At 58.1% G+C, this 14,255-nt stretch overlaps 1 protein-coding gene and 1 pseudogene across 1 annotated transcript in view; one reads left to right on the top strand and one right to left on the bottom strand.

Annotated features, from left to right (window-relative positions):
* Positions 1 to 14,255, top strand: part of SH3GL1 (SH3 domain containing GRB2 like 1, endophilin A2) — a 31,653-nt gene that overhangs the window by 10,095 nt on the left and 7,303 nt on the right. The gene's annotated exons all lie outside the window — the stretch shown is intronic.
* LOC116625967 lies at positions 4,415 to 4,498 on the bottom strand (annotated as a pseudogene).

Here is a 14,255-nt window from a genome sequence, read left to right as displayed (position 1 = left end):
ATGGAGGAAACCCATGTGTCAGATGAGCTTGGTTCAGGAGGGGGTTACAGCACTGCTGGCTGAGTTCAGTGTAGACGAGTCAATAGCGTGTGTTAAATAAGGTGTCTTTAAACAGAAATGCACGTGACACAAGGTTATGTATTGATTGGCTGTGGCCAGAGGCTTATGAGAGCCTAACCCCGTTGTTTCCCCTAGGAGCAGTGGTTCCATATTCAACAGCTCAGTGTTTGCTGCGACTTTCTAGAACAGAACTACTATGGACGAGTGGCGAGACCCACCTGCGGTTCCTGTGGCAGGCAGGGTGACTCGCCCTGCTCCACAGAACCTGTCTGTGTGCTGCCTTGGTGTGGGGGCCTTGTCAATGGGAGCCAGGGTGTGGACCTGGAGATGCAGAGATCACTTGGGATTAACCTGGTGGGCCCCGCTCTAGGGATCAGGGCACTTAAAGGCATATTCCTGTCCCCTCTGTGGTGAGACGGAGGTGTGACTGCAGAGCAGAGGGCCCAGGAGAAGGGAGTGTGGCAGGTCGGCTTCGCCGGCTTTGAGGACAGGACGGGCCACAGCCAAGGAATGGGGGCCGCTCTAGAAGCCAGGAGAGGCACCAAAAGCCCCAGCGCTCCTAGACGGGAATGCGGCCCTGCCAACATCTTGGTCTTAGCCCAGTGAGATCCATGTCGGACTTCTGACCTCTTTAAGATTTATTTTTGTATGTTGTATGGTGTCAGGTTGTTTAACGTTTTGTGGTGTTTGTCCCTCAGTTTATAGTAATTTGTTATGGCAGCCGTAGGTCTGGACGGTCTTAAAGCCTTGCCCTGATAAAAGTTTTCAGCTCTGTCTTTAAGGTGTGGGTGTGTGCGCACATGTGCTCGTGTGTTTTATCCTCCGTGAGCTCTCGCCTCCAACTTGATGGCCGAAGTCAGCCAGAAAATAGGACCGGTTCGCTTGGCCAAGTCGACTTCTGGGTCACCGTGCTGAGAGCAGGTCCCCCAGCCATCTTCAGGTAAAGGGCTCTGTGGAGGGAATCCGAAGCTCTGCAGAAGTCACTCCCTGGTTCCTGGATCCCATGTTGGTGACTTAAAAGCTGATGGACTGATAGGAAGTCCTCCATCACCATTGTTTAACATGAATTTGAAGACTGGCCCATGTTCAGGTTTTATGCCCAAAAACCCCGTTGCCCGTCTGCCCCTCAGGGCGGCACCTCGCAGCAACACTGGGAGAGTCTGACCCGTGCTGGCTCCTGCTCACTGTGTAGAAGGAGGTCGGCGGGTCTCAAGTCCTAGGGCCCCTTTCTTCCCATTGTGGAGCCTGGAGCTTCACACCAGATACTCTTCGCTTAACGACCCTCTCATCTCTAAGAGGGACCCTTCAGGACCCCTCCCGGGCACCTGTGTCCGTGCCAGGCCTCAGCTCCTCTGTCCTCTGCATGGGCTCAGATTCCGTGTCCTCTTGTCTCTGCCGTTCTTCACATCATGTGCCTTTCTCCTTTGTGCATCAACTTACCCTTCAAAGCCAAGTTCAGGGTCATCTCCTTTGTGAACAGTCCCTGGTTCTCTCCCCACAAGGAGGAAGTGGCTTCTCGCTATAGGTCCCTTAGCATAGACCCTTCTAGTAATCTTTTTTTGTGTGTGGTTTTATTTTTGTGTGTGTGTGGTTTTATTAATCTTTTTTCCCTCTACTATACCTGGCATTTATAATGAATTGTTGAATGAATAGGGCAGCCTTTTCAAAAGGGGGGAATCTGGCCTTCTGACCTTGACCCCAAATGTTCATCCCCACCCAACAGAGCAGATCAGCTCCAGGCAGGAGAGTGTCCCAAACATGCATGGTGACTAAGTGATTGGATTAGGGCTGATAGAGTAACACAGGATCCTATGACCAGGCTTGCAGGAAGGAACTAGGGATGATTCCCAAGGTGATGACCCTGGATGCTGGCTTTGCATTTGGACGTGGGAGGAAGAAAGCAAAAGAGCATACAGGGCTTCCTAGACAGGCAGCTAGAGCGAGAGCTGGAGCCTCAGGGCTGCTGGCTTGCCCTGTTATATTCTCCCCCTCTCCCCCCCCATTCCAGGAGCCCAGAGACCGTCTATCGGTGGGGTCTGTCCATCCCGGGAAGTGGAGGCAGTCCTGGCTGCTAGATCAGCATCACGAGGTGGAGAGGGATTTGAATGCTCTTACGGCTTCTGGCTTCAGAAGCAGCAACACCAGACATGTATCATGGGGGTGACAACAGAGCAGGAAGGCCTGGGGAGAAAGACCACCAGATTGGGAGGCAGGGTTCCTTCTCTCCTGCAAAACATAAAAAAGCATTGCTGAGGAGTACCATGAGTCAGAATAGCACAGCCATCTTGGCAAATGCAGCAAGACCCCCCATCCCCAGCTTGTGGGGGTGAACTCTCATTCACAGAGTGTAAGCGCCTCATCCAGGAGTGTATGCACACACCAGTGCCACCTGAAGGATGGGGAGAACAAGCATCTCAGGTGGGGGGGCTGGGGGCAGGAATCCCATTAGCCAGGATAGAGGGTAGACCTCTGCTCGGGGGTGTTCAGGGTTGGCCAGCAGGCCACCTTGGTTGCTGGGTGAATGCAGGACGAGGAGGGGCGGCCTGCAGAGGGGGGGCAGCCAGGTTGTGACATGGTGGTAGTTATGTGCCAGGGCCTGCCCTCCACTGGGGGTTTCCTACCCGCCGTCTTCCTGCAAACCAAGTCGTTTCATCTCAGTGCCCTGTTCCCTCCCTTTCCCACAAATAGAGCTTCAGAGTCGTATATCGCAGGGGCTCCTGGGTGGCTCAGTCGGTTAAGTGTCTGCCTCCGGCTCGGGTCAGGGTCCTGGGGTCCTGGGATTGAGCCCCATATTGGGCTCCCTGCTCAGCGGGAGCCTGCTTCTCCCTCCCTCCCTCTGTCCCACGCCCCTGTTCCTGCACTGTCTCTTGCTCTCTCTCACTCTCAAAGAATTGTGTATCACAGCTGCCCATCAACAGATAGTCTTGGTGCTGTGAGCTTTCTGGAGTCAAGGTCCCGTTACTGATCCCTTGGAGTTTCTGTTGCAAAAGAAGAGCTAGTAGATCAGCCTGCTGTGGACGCAGTTTTTATCCCTGCCTGGCTCTGTGTGGTCATGTGTGTGTGGGACCATGGATCCCTCAGGAGGACTCCCCAGGAAGCCTTTCACCCCGTCCTGTGGGCCACCTGGCAGATCCTGCTTCTGGACCTTGCCCGAGTTGTGGAACGCTGCCCAGCTGCCTGCACACAGCCCTCTGGCCGCCTTTCCTCGGGTGGCCTGCCCCGGGGTGAGCAGCAGGCGTGTACCTATAGTCTGTGGGCTGTTTTTTTTTAAAAAGATTTTATTTATTTATTTGACAGAGAGAGACACAGCGAGAGAGGGAACACAAGCAGGAGAGGGAGAAGCAGGCTTCCTGCCGAGCAGGGAGCCCGATGTGGGGCTCGATCCCAGGACTCTGGGATCATGACCTGAGCCGAAGGCAGACGCTTAACGACTGAGCCACCCAGGTGCCTCCCCCCCCTTTTTTTTAAGATTTTATTTATTTATTTGAGAGAGAGGTGTTGCCTGGGTGGCTCAGTTGGCTAAGTGTCTGCCTTTGGCTCAGGTCATGATCCCGGAGTCCTGAGATCGAGTCCCGCATCTGGCTCCCTGCTCAGTGGGGAGACTGCTTCTCCCTTTCCCTTTGCCCCTCCCCCTGCTCCTCCTCTCTCAAATAAATAAAATCAGAAATAGAGGGCGTCTGCACGCAGAGCAGGGAGGAGGGGCAGCAGGAGAGGGAGAAGCAGACTCCCCACTGAGCAGGGAGCCTGATGCAGGGCTCGATCCCTGGACCCTGGGATCATGACCTGAGCCAAAGGCAGCCGCTTAACTGTCTGAGCCACCCAGGCGCCCCTACTCTGTGGGTTTTAAAGCACGTTCATGCCTGAGTCCCGCAGCACGTCGTCACCACCTCCCATCTTACAGTTGAGGAAACAGGCTCAGCAGAGTCTGCATGCTTGTGTAAAGTCATGGCCTGGTAGGCGGAGGTGGTGCTTGTTTCTGCTGAGAGCCCCCGCCCAGTAGCTCCCGGAGGGCAGGGTGTGCATGCCAACATGTATCTATTTACTGTCTCAACGAATATTGGTCGCCCAAGCACCTACTGGGAGCCAGGCCGGTGCTGCCCTCCCAGCTCCTCACAGTAGCCGCACTGCTGACTGGGGTGCCCTGGAGCGGGGAGGTGGGGCGAGGAGGTGGAGCCAGGCTGTCCCAAGTGGCATTGCTGGAATGAAGATGAACCCTGAGGGAGGAGAAAGGGCCCCTGAGACCTGCACTTCTGCATCGATGGCCTGCGGCAGGGTCCCCGGGAACCTCAAAGTGCTGGGGCTCGGGTGCTGACAGCTGTGTGTGTGTGTGTGTGTGTGTGTCCGTCCGTCCGTCCGTCCCAAGGGAAAAGTTTTCAATTAGCAATAATCGCGCCTCGGATAAACCTCATTGGCTACGATACTGCCACTGCGCAAAGCTCCATCCGTCCCAAGGAAGAACAGGCCTGGTCACTCGGGTGCTGACAGCAGAGTGTGTGTGTGTGTGTGTGTGTGTGTGTGTCCCAAGGAAGAACAGGCCTGGTCACTAAAGGGTGGGTGGCAGCTGGGGGGATAGGGGCAGTTTGCCCCCGTGACCACCGCGGACTCCCTGCCTGACCCAGCAGCTCCTTCCTCCTCAGCCCTGTTGGTGTCCTCATCCGTGCTGAGGTGGCTGGACAGTGATTTTGAGGCTAGACTCCTTCCAGCTCTGGCCTTCCAAGACTGATTCTGCAGTTGAGACAGGCGGGTGCCCCTGGACCAGTGGGGCGGGGGGGGTGTGGTTGGAAAAGTGGCCAGGCAGGGTGACCGAATTTCGGCATTTAGCACGTGGCCCCACTTACAGCGCTGGTCACTAACCGGCAGCAGGGGTAGGTCAGCTGTGCTGAGGGCTACTGACCGCTTCACCTCTCCCTGCTTGCCATGTGCTGTCCTAGGGTCAGCACCTGCCTAGGAGCTTATGTAGCCTCACCTGAAGAAACTGGTCTTGTCAACCAAGCCTGTTGTCACCGCCCTGATAGGACAGGTGAGCCATAGAGCCAGGTGACAGTACGTTCCTCGGCACCCACCCAGAGCTGCTGCCTGAGCTGGCTCAAGGAGCTCCATGTCGGAGCTCTGCCGGCCCGGGGATCCACAGCGCCCTGCGTGTGTGCTGCCCCAAGCTCCCCAGCTCCAGTCTGCCGTGTTTCTGTTTGGCCTTTAGAGGCTGTTTCCTCTCCTGTGTCCTGGCCTCCTGAACCACAGACTTGTTGCTTTCACAAGGGTTCCTGTCAATGAGAAATCACGCCACTCCGGGAAGGGGGATCCTCTGAATACGAACAGCCTGGGCCTGGCTAGCTCAGATTTTTTTTTTCTTTGCAAATTTTTTTGACCCTTGGCTCTCTGGTGAGGGAGCCAGCCACGGGCAGACCTTGAGTGGAGAGCAGGGAATTGGACTGGCAGCCTCTAGCCAGTGCCAGCCTAACCTGGATTTCCCACAAGTGGGCAACAAAAGGAAGTTGGGGATATGGAGGCATGCTGCCATCCAGCTAACCCCAGGAGTCTGCTGCGCTCTCAAAGCCTCGCCGCCGTGGAGTGGTGTATGAGGTCATATCAAAGTGCTTCTGTCAGTGATGGGGTTGCCCACTTCAAGTTCACAGTCCAATGGGTGGAGGACCATAAAGAGGTGGGAATGAGGCGGGTGACTTCACAGAACAGAAAACAGCCCAGGGGGAGCTGGTCCAAGGTGAGGTCTGAAGGGGGCAGGGACTTGAGAGAGGAGGTGCCAGTAATGTGATGGGAGAGATGGCCAGTGTCCACGTCACTCCCGTCTAGGTAAGGAGACAGGTGATAGAGAATCAGGAGGGCTTCCTGATCAGAATCAGAAGGGGGCTTTTCATTAGTTAGGCCTTTAAAAATGGAAGGGGTCTTCGAGACAGGAGAGAAGGCATCTGTGTTCCAGGAGGCAGGGGCTCTGGGCTTTTAGATTGATCAGGGGGTCACCTTAGCTTGTCATGTTTGGGGTACACGTGGCCCCTCCTCGAGACTCGTGCCTGGGTACCTAGCCTCTGGTGTGGTAGGCTGTGCTCACGGTGTTTGATATGGATGTTGTATCGGTGCCTTCCAGAGGCCAAGCAGGATTTCCAAGCTGCATCTCTGGTCTCTTCCTGAAGGGCTACTCTTCTGTCCGCTCTGCCATCGATACCAGATGAGTTTGCAGAATACCCTTATTGTATCCGCGCATATGCGGGACACACTCCTGCTCTGCCTGCCTGACTGTGGACAGGCAGCCGGCACGCAGCGCGCACTCACTGATGCGGAGCCAGGCAGGACTGGGGGGATTTATTACATTTCTTCGTGGGTTGGGTGTTTCTTTTTATAAGTTTTCATCTGAAGTTGACTTTCCCAGTTGTCTGACTTGCAGCCCTCCTGCCTCATCCCTGTGATGAGAAGACAGAACACAGGAGGTCAATATATACCCAGGCATTTTAGCCCGACCACGAGTCCCAGGGGTGATCTGTTCCATAAGCAATTGCTGGCATCTCGGGCGTTGGGAAAAACCTTCTGTATAGCGAGGGGCACCAGCTGGGATCAGGCCCAGCTCAGAGTCCCCTGGTCAGCAGGCCTCATTCCTTCCACCTGTCCTAGGAGGAGGCAGAATGAGCTTACAGCCTGAGCCTCCCCACCCTCCCACCCCCCTGCCCGGTCTGGTGCTGCCCAGATTCCTCACTTTCCCAGGGTGTGTTCTGGGCCAAGTCACAGTCAGCGGGAGGGTGAGAGAGAAGTCCTGTCCTATTCTTTCCAGGTTAGCAGCACCATGCCATAGGCAGGGGTCTGCATGAGGGAGACTGGTGAGCCCCCTGAACAGCTCCAGTCTGGTGCACCCTTGGGATTTGCACAGGGCTCTGTAGTGTTCCAGGAGTTTTGGCCTCCTGTCAGCCCTGAGCCGTGGGTATTATGTGGAGTTCCAGAAGGCTCAGGGCAAAGCTGGCCCTCAACTTCAGGTCTCTGGCGTCTGGGCCGGCATAGTTAACTCAGAGTAGTCCTGGACGGCCGCCCTGCTTTAAACTCGGGTTCTTGGCCTGGCGTCCAGGAGTAGGTAAGGTCCTCCTGACCACCCGCTTACAGGGCCTGAGATGTGGCTCCACACCCGCTGGTGGGAGGGTTGGGGTTTGCAGCCCACCCCAAGTGCCATCCTTAGTCTCCAGCAGACCCATGCGCGTTATTAATCGGCCTCTTGTCTCCCAGCACCCTGACACCCAGCTAGCCTCTGAAAATGGGGAAACAAGCCAGAGAAGTCCAGGGACAGCCTCTGGAGTTGGGTTGGACTTAACTATTTTGGGACTCCTGCCTGGCTTGGACACACACATGCACGTACACCACCACCACCCCGCCCCCCCGGCACCCCTGCACATACGCACTACTCTGCCTGGCCCTGGGCAAGGCACATCCTGGGGCCTCCTGGGGCCTTAGTTATCCCATTTATAAGGTAAAGATACCTGCCCAGAGGCCGCAGCTAGGCCAGGTGGTTGCTGGAGCTCTCTGATGGCTCTGTCCCTTCCTCTTGGGGTCTCAGGGATGACAGAAGGGCCAGCAAGGCAGCAAGACCACAGAACATCATCTGTGCTGCATGACCCCTCCTTAGCTCCTGCTGTCCTGCCTCCCTCTGCAAGCCGAAAGTGCTTCAGAGCCAGAAGCTGGCTCTTCTCAGCACCCAGCGGGGCCCACTTCCTCCCCCAGTTTCTATGAGATCAACCAGGGAACTGGAGAACCATGGATGAAAGCGGGGACCAGTTCTGTTAAGTGGCTTCTGATTCCTTTTGGGGAAACTTGGCATCTTCGTAGAAATCCCAGGATTGCCAATCTTTACAGTTGAACTTGGGCCAACATTCCATTTCATTGACAAGGAAACTGGGAGGGTCCCCAGAGGAGCCGCACCTAGGACCTTAGGCCACTGCCGCACAGTGCGTCGGGAGGGTGCTCAGCCCCTGGCTCCTGGCCAGACGGACCCTGAGGGGAAATCCCTGCCTGTGGCCAGTGCTGGCCAGTCTGCCCTCTCCCCGCACCAGCCACGTGGAGCTGGGGCCAGGCAGGGTGAGTTCCTTGTTACCACATCTCCTAGGACTGCTGAGTCACCCTGCGGGGAGGAACAAGGCACTTCCCTCAAACAGAGAGGGCTGAGGCCAGCTCCATAAGGTCTGGGAACTGGGCCCGAGCAACAAGAAATGGCACCTTGCAACTGCCTGCGTCTGCCCAGCCCCTCGCTGTTCCTCCGCGGCCTCGTGCGCACAGCTCTCTCCCGGCCTTTGGGGCCTCCTGTGCCGCTGCACCTCTGTCTCGTTAGCCATGCCTGGGAAGTGAGGGAGGCTTCATCTCAAGCCTGCCCTTTGCAGGTGGGGAGAGGGGCCAGCAAGAGTCTGCCCTGCAGTGGGCCTTGGGCCAGCCAGTCAGATGGTGTCCATCAAACCCATGCAATGTGCTGGGTTGGGCCAGAAAGCAAGACACACGGGGTCCCCGCACCCTGGGAGCTGGCCGTCAGCCAGAGACAAATGTGGGATCCATGGCATGCGTGGCATGCAGAGTTAGAACGGGAAGAGCTCTGAAAGGCATGGGGGACTCTAACAGGAAGTTACACTGAAGCCGAGGCCTCTGACTCCACACAGGGATTAGGCTGGAGTGGCGGGGAGGGGAGGGGAGCAGTCCTGGGGGCTGCAGTGCAAAGACAGGGCGGGTGCGGGGAGACGGTGGCAGGCTCCGATTTGACTCGTGCAGGGTTCTGGACAGGAGGCAGGAGCAAGGCCTGGGGAGGGAGACCCAGGCAGAGGCTACCCGGGGTCCTGGGGAGGAACGAGGAGAGTCCGAGCCGGGGAGGGGGGGGGGCAGGCCTGGTTCGGGCATGTGGAGGGCTGCAGAGACACACGCGGCCCTCGGACGGATTCCTGGGTGTTGTGGGCCTGGCAGGCAAGCGGTGTGACAGTCGCAGGGAGGGGTGGATGAAGCAGGCTCTAGCGGAGTCAGTGAAGAAAAGTTCTTAGCCTGGAGCTGGAGGGGCAGCTGTCTTGGTGTCTGCCTGGCGGGAGCCTCTTCCTGCCAGAACTCAGACTTGCACTGCAAAAGCAGAGGTCAGGGCCTCAAGACCAGGCCTCCACCGCATCCCTGTTCTGTCTCCGGGACAGCAGCACACAGAGCTTCATTATCTGGCTCCTTACTCCACCGGGACAGTCACTGGGTGAAGGTCCCCCGTCTGCCTCGCCACCTCCCTCTAAAGTCACTTCTTTACAGTGGTCAGTTCCTGCTTTGCTCCCAGTGCCCTTGCCGTGGCCGGCTCAGACTTTCGGATGAAGCCAGACAGGTGACTTGGAGGGATTTTCTTGTTTGAGGGACTCCCCCGCCCGGCATTCAGACAGCCTGTGCCAGGCAGGGCAGCAGCAGCTGGGACTTCGTGTGGCATTCGGCTCGCTGCCTTCCAGACAGCACAGTGTTTATCTCCCCGTGCCAGCCCAGTGTCCCATTCTTCATCTCGAGGAGCCAGGAGCCAAGCAGTCCTGAGCTGCGTCTGTGCAGGGATGGGGGAGGCTCAGGCCAGCCCAAGACGGGACATCAACGACCAGCCCTGCGGGTGGCAGAAGACCACAAGGGTCTTGGTGGCGAGAGGCCAGGTCTGACCAGGGCCCTGCTGCCCGGCTCCTCTCCACAGCTTTCCTGGCTCCTTCCCCAGACAACAGCCAGCCCCACTCTGGCTGGGAGAGCAGCAGCTGGTGCGGCCCTGCAGTCTAGGGGACCTCCGGCTTCCGCTTCAGGGCCAGCATCGCAGCCACCATGGCCCCTCCTGCGGAGAGATCTTCAGAGGCCACGGTGCTTTGGCACCCAGAACCAGTTCCCGACGAAGTACCACGTGCGGGGGTCTGTCCGCCGGGGCCTGATCTGGCGGTCGCAGCGCCCAATTGGGAGTTTTCATGGGGCACATAACTTCGGAAGACTTTTCCTGCTTGATCATTTCCACTGCGCCCTTCCACCAAGCTGCTTTTTAGAAATCACTGAGTTGGGATGGCTAGGAGAGGAAGCGTGCGCCCTGAGGCATGAGGGTACCAGCAAATCCGGGGAAATTTCAGAATTCCCGGTATGTCTCCGGAAGTTCTGACTTGTGCGAAGCCTGCCCTCTGTGAGGTTTAACCAAGGGCCTGGTGACTTATTCTCCCAGTCACCTCACAAATATTTATGGAGGACCTGTGACGGATGAAGCGTCTCGCTTAGTGCCAAGAGCTTTCAGTCTTCTGCTCACAGGTCTGCTTTATGTCCTCCGGCTCCTCCCAGGAGGGGAATGAAGGTCTGTTAGGGTGCAGATGATGTTTCCACAGGCTCTACTTCCCTGGCACCTCCTCCTCACCCCCCAAGCTGTGGCCCAGCCCCATGTCTCATGGCCTTTGCTCTCAGAGCCACAAGGGAGCTCCGCCCCAGTCAGCAAGCAGCTCGTCCTCGAGCAGCTCACAAGGGCCCGGGCTTTGGGAATTTTCCCAAGTACCCTGGTGACGCCAGGGGCCCCTGAAGGTTTCTGGGTAGGGACGGACGCATCAAGAGAAGGGGGTTTGGGGGCAGCCAGTGCACCACACACATCACCTCCCCGGAAGTGTGCTTAGCTCGCCTTGCCTGTCCAGAAAGAGAGTCCCATTAGCCAAAGAGTACACCAGGTGGTGTCTCTGCTAGCACCCCCTAAGGTGGGGGCCCAGGAGCACGGGAAGAAGAGGGAGAGCTACAGGAAGGCCAGCAGCCTCATATTCGGAGGGGCAGCAGACAAACCTCGGCTCTGCCCATGCTATGGACTCTGGGTCACGAGACAGAAGACCGTGATGGAAACTAGAGGGGTTTGCTCTGCAGCGTTTGGCTCCAAGCCTTCCAGATGTTAGGAGGCGGCAGGAAGGCGGGTGGAGTTGGAGGGGTTTGGGGGGGGGTGGGTGTTCCCCCGGGGGGGGGGGGGGGGCTCCCCTCCCTATGCCATCACCCTGGCTCAGGAATTTCTCAGCTCAGCCCAGGATTATCACTGCTGCCTCTTGGGGCCTCCCATGTCCAGGCATTGTGCACACGGCATTCTGACACCTCCCCACAGCCCTCGGGGGCCCTCACGGCCCCCAGGCTTCACCCACATCCTATTGCTGCCCAGTCTTCCAGCACAGGACACAATGCAGGTGGACTGGCAAGTCTGACAGGTCTGGGCACAGCACCCATGTCCTCCACTTACAGCTCCACAGCCTCTCACCCCTCGGTTTCCTCATCCGTGAAGTGGGCTGGCTGGTCCCTGCACCCTCTTCAAGTAGATACAGTGCATGTTCCTACACAGTGTCTGCACATAGTCGGCCAGGAATGGTGACCCTTGTGCCCCAAACCTGCATCTCACCCGGAACCCAGAGCTCTCTCTGCCCGCCTGGCCTGGCTTTGCCAGTTGGGACCCTGCCCTTCAGGTCCAGCTCGGATAGCACTGGCTCTGTGGCTCATCCAGCTCGCAGCTACATCCTGCTGCCCTTTGGGCATATTTACATCTCCTTTGTGACTCTCACCGTGTTCTTCTCTGAATTGCTGTTATATCGGACATTCTCATCTCCCCCGCCAGAGGGCTGCTCCCCAAGGCCAGGAGACAGACTCTCGTGCCCCTTCTGTATCCCCTCCTGCTTTAGACACAGATCATCACGTAATGTGGTCATTAGCTGGTGCCGGCCCCATTCTGACAGCCATTGCTAACGAGGCAGCCGTGCTCACACCCGAGAGCCAGGAGGCCTGTTCACCGGCCCAGATCTCAGGATGGCTCGTGTAGGGCCATAGCCAGAGTGGCTGGGCCTGGACCCTCAAGGCCCCCTTTGCCCCAGGGCCCTGGTCTCAGTCACCTGTTCTGTGCCGTTCACTCCGGCTCTCCAGCAGTGCCGACAAGCAGCTTCTCCCCTCTATGCCTGGTGAGGGAAAGGTCATCCTGGCACCCACAGATGGGCAGGGAGAAGTTAGCTATGCAGAGGCAGGAGGGGAAGCCTGGGCCAGGAGAATTCAGGTGACCTCCAATGTTACCCTGGGAGGTGGTCCTGGAGCGTCTCAGGTGGCCCCCAAACACAAGGTGGCTGGACGAGGTGCAGGACACTGGAGTTAGGGACACACGGTGCCCCTCCGGGACAGTGCAGCCCTGAGCAACGCTGCACATCTCCCCTCCTCCCGGCACCTCCGTGCCAGCTTCCTCCTCCTCCTCTTCCTCCTCTTGTTTTCTCTTAAACCCTTACGTCATCAAAGCAGGCCATCTGCCCAGGTCACCGAGCCTGCAGATTGGCCCCTTCATTTTCCGTGTTGCGTGTGTTGATCAGGTTTCCCTGTGGAGATGATTCAGTTGGAGGCCTGATGTTGGCTTCCTCCCACCCCACAGGATTCGAACTGCTTCCGCAGCTACCAGCAAGTGGCCATGGCGGACGTGCCCGCCAGTGCAGTTGGCCGTCATCCGCTCGCCCCCTGTGAAAGCAGCTTCTCTGATTTTCCGTGTTCGGCTCGCTACTGGAGGGGCCGCCCTGCTGGCTCCTGGCACGCAGCAGCTCCCTAGTTCCTTTCATGGATCTTTCCACTTCATATGCTCTTTCTCTCCCGAATGTTAGATTCCCTGCTTCTCCCCAAAGATGCCAAAATCTGGAGTGATAACACCAGTCTTTGAAAGAACAGCCTCTCCCCTAACTGGTCTTACTATTAATGCCCACAGGCCAACACTTGGGCATGGAAGTCACGTGGGTGCTCTGGGTGACGATCCAGCTCTGTTCCAGGCTGGCTCACCTCCCAGGTGCCCAGTTCGCAGGGGGTACCATCAGCCAACGTGGCCCCGCTGCTCATAAATGCAGGAGCCTGTGACAGGCCTCTGTCTGCCCAATGTGGACACGTCATTGCCAGTGTGATCATTCAAAGGCCAGGTGGGATCCGGGCCCGGGGAGTTGCCGGAAAGCAAGAGGGGGTCGGGCATGCAGAGAGGCATACGGGAGCAGGGCCTCTTGCTCCCTACCTGGCAGCACCCACCTCTGCAGCCTGAACTTAAGGCACTCAGAGCCACAGATCCCTGTCCCATCCTGGAGCGCCTGCCACCCGGGCTGGGGGCAGAGCATGCTTTTCCCAAAAGTCAAAAGTAGTACGGGGGTAGTATCAGTCTGGCCAAACATACGGCGTGAGTCCGTGTGTGCAATTTGCAGAAGAGGTGCCACCAGAGAGAAGAGAGGGAACTTCCTGCCCGCTGGAGGTGTCCTGAAGCTGGATCGAAGTGCTGGCACTAAAACTCATCCAAGGGGAACTCATGACTGGTAGATGTGGGGGAGGCCAGCAGGATCTTGACGACAGACACGGGGGCCTCGCTGCTCAGGGTGCCCAGCCTCCCCCAGGAGAGACCCCGCTCTAGGCCCTACGTGGACACAGTCACTGAGCCAGTCTCGCAAAAAGCCGGGAAGCATCCGGTGGGCAATGGGGAGCTCATCTCCGGAGGCCGCCGCCAGGTCCCCCTGCGTGGTAGCCTCTTCCGCAGCCCCTGGGTCTCACCTGGTGGGGGCCACTTGGGGCGCAGACTGGCTCCCGAACCGGGGCAGGGTTCTGGAGAAGGTTCCGGCCCGGGCTGGGCTTCATGTTGGCCCCAAGGAGGCACCAGCCTGGCTTTCACGACGGCAGCCATGATGGGATCACTGCTAGTGACTCAGGCTCTGACGCAGTTGGGTGGGGCCCGGGAGGCTGCAGTCTGCACACACTGCCGGGGTCACGGCCCTGCAGGGCTCAGCCAGTGGGGGACAGGCCCTCGGCACTGCGGGCCCCACCAGGCACCTCGGCTGTTTGCTCCCGCCCCGCGTGGGAGCAGGATCGGCTTGTGCTGAGCTCCGACTGAGGGGGGGTGGGAGGTGGGCTCTCTGTGCGGTGCGGGTTTTACAGGTGTCATTTCCGTGGTGGTACCTGCTGCTCTCGTTGGATCTGAAAATGTGTGTGCATTTTTCCTGCGCGGGACTGAAATGTCAGGGTCGTAGCCTTCCCCATGGGCAGGGCCCTTTGGGGCCCTCCTGCCCCCTCCACCCAGGCAGCGTCCCAACCACTGAGCCTCCAGGGCTGGCTGCTCAGTGACAGGAGGCCTTGGTCCCTAGAAACACCTGCTCTTCATACCCAAAGGTTCGTCCTTGTTATCAACACCACTTACAGTTCTTCCCATGGACCAGTCAGGTCCCTCTCCACCGGACATG

This window comes from Phoca vitulina, unplaced genomic scaffold (assembly GCF_004348235.1).
Source record: "Phoca vitulina isolate PV1807 unplaced genomic scaffold, GSC_HSeal_1.0 scaffold81, whole genome shotgun sequence".
NCBI classification, from domain to species: Eukaryota; Metazoa; Chordata; class Mammalia; order Carnivora; family Phocidae; genus Phoca; species Phoca vitulina.
This window is presented reverse-complemented; position numbering and strand designations above follow the sequence as displayed.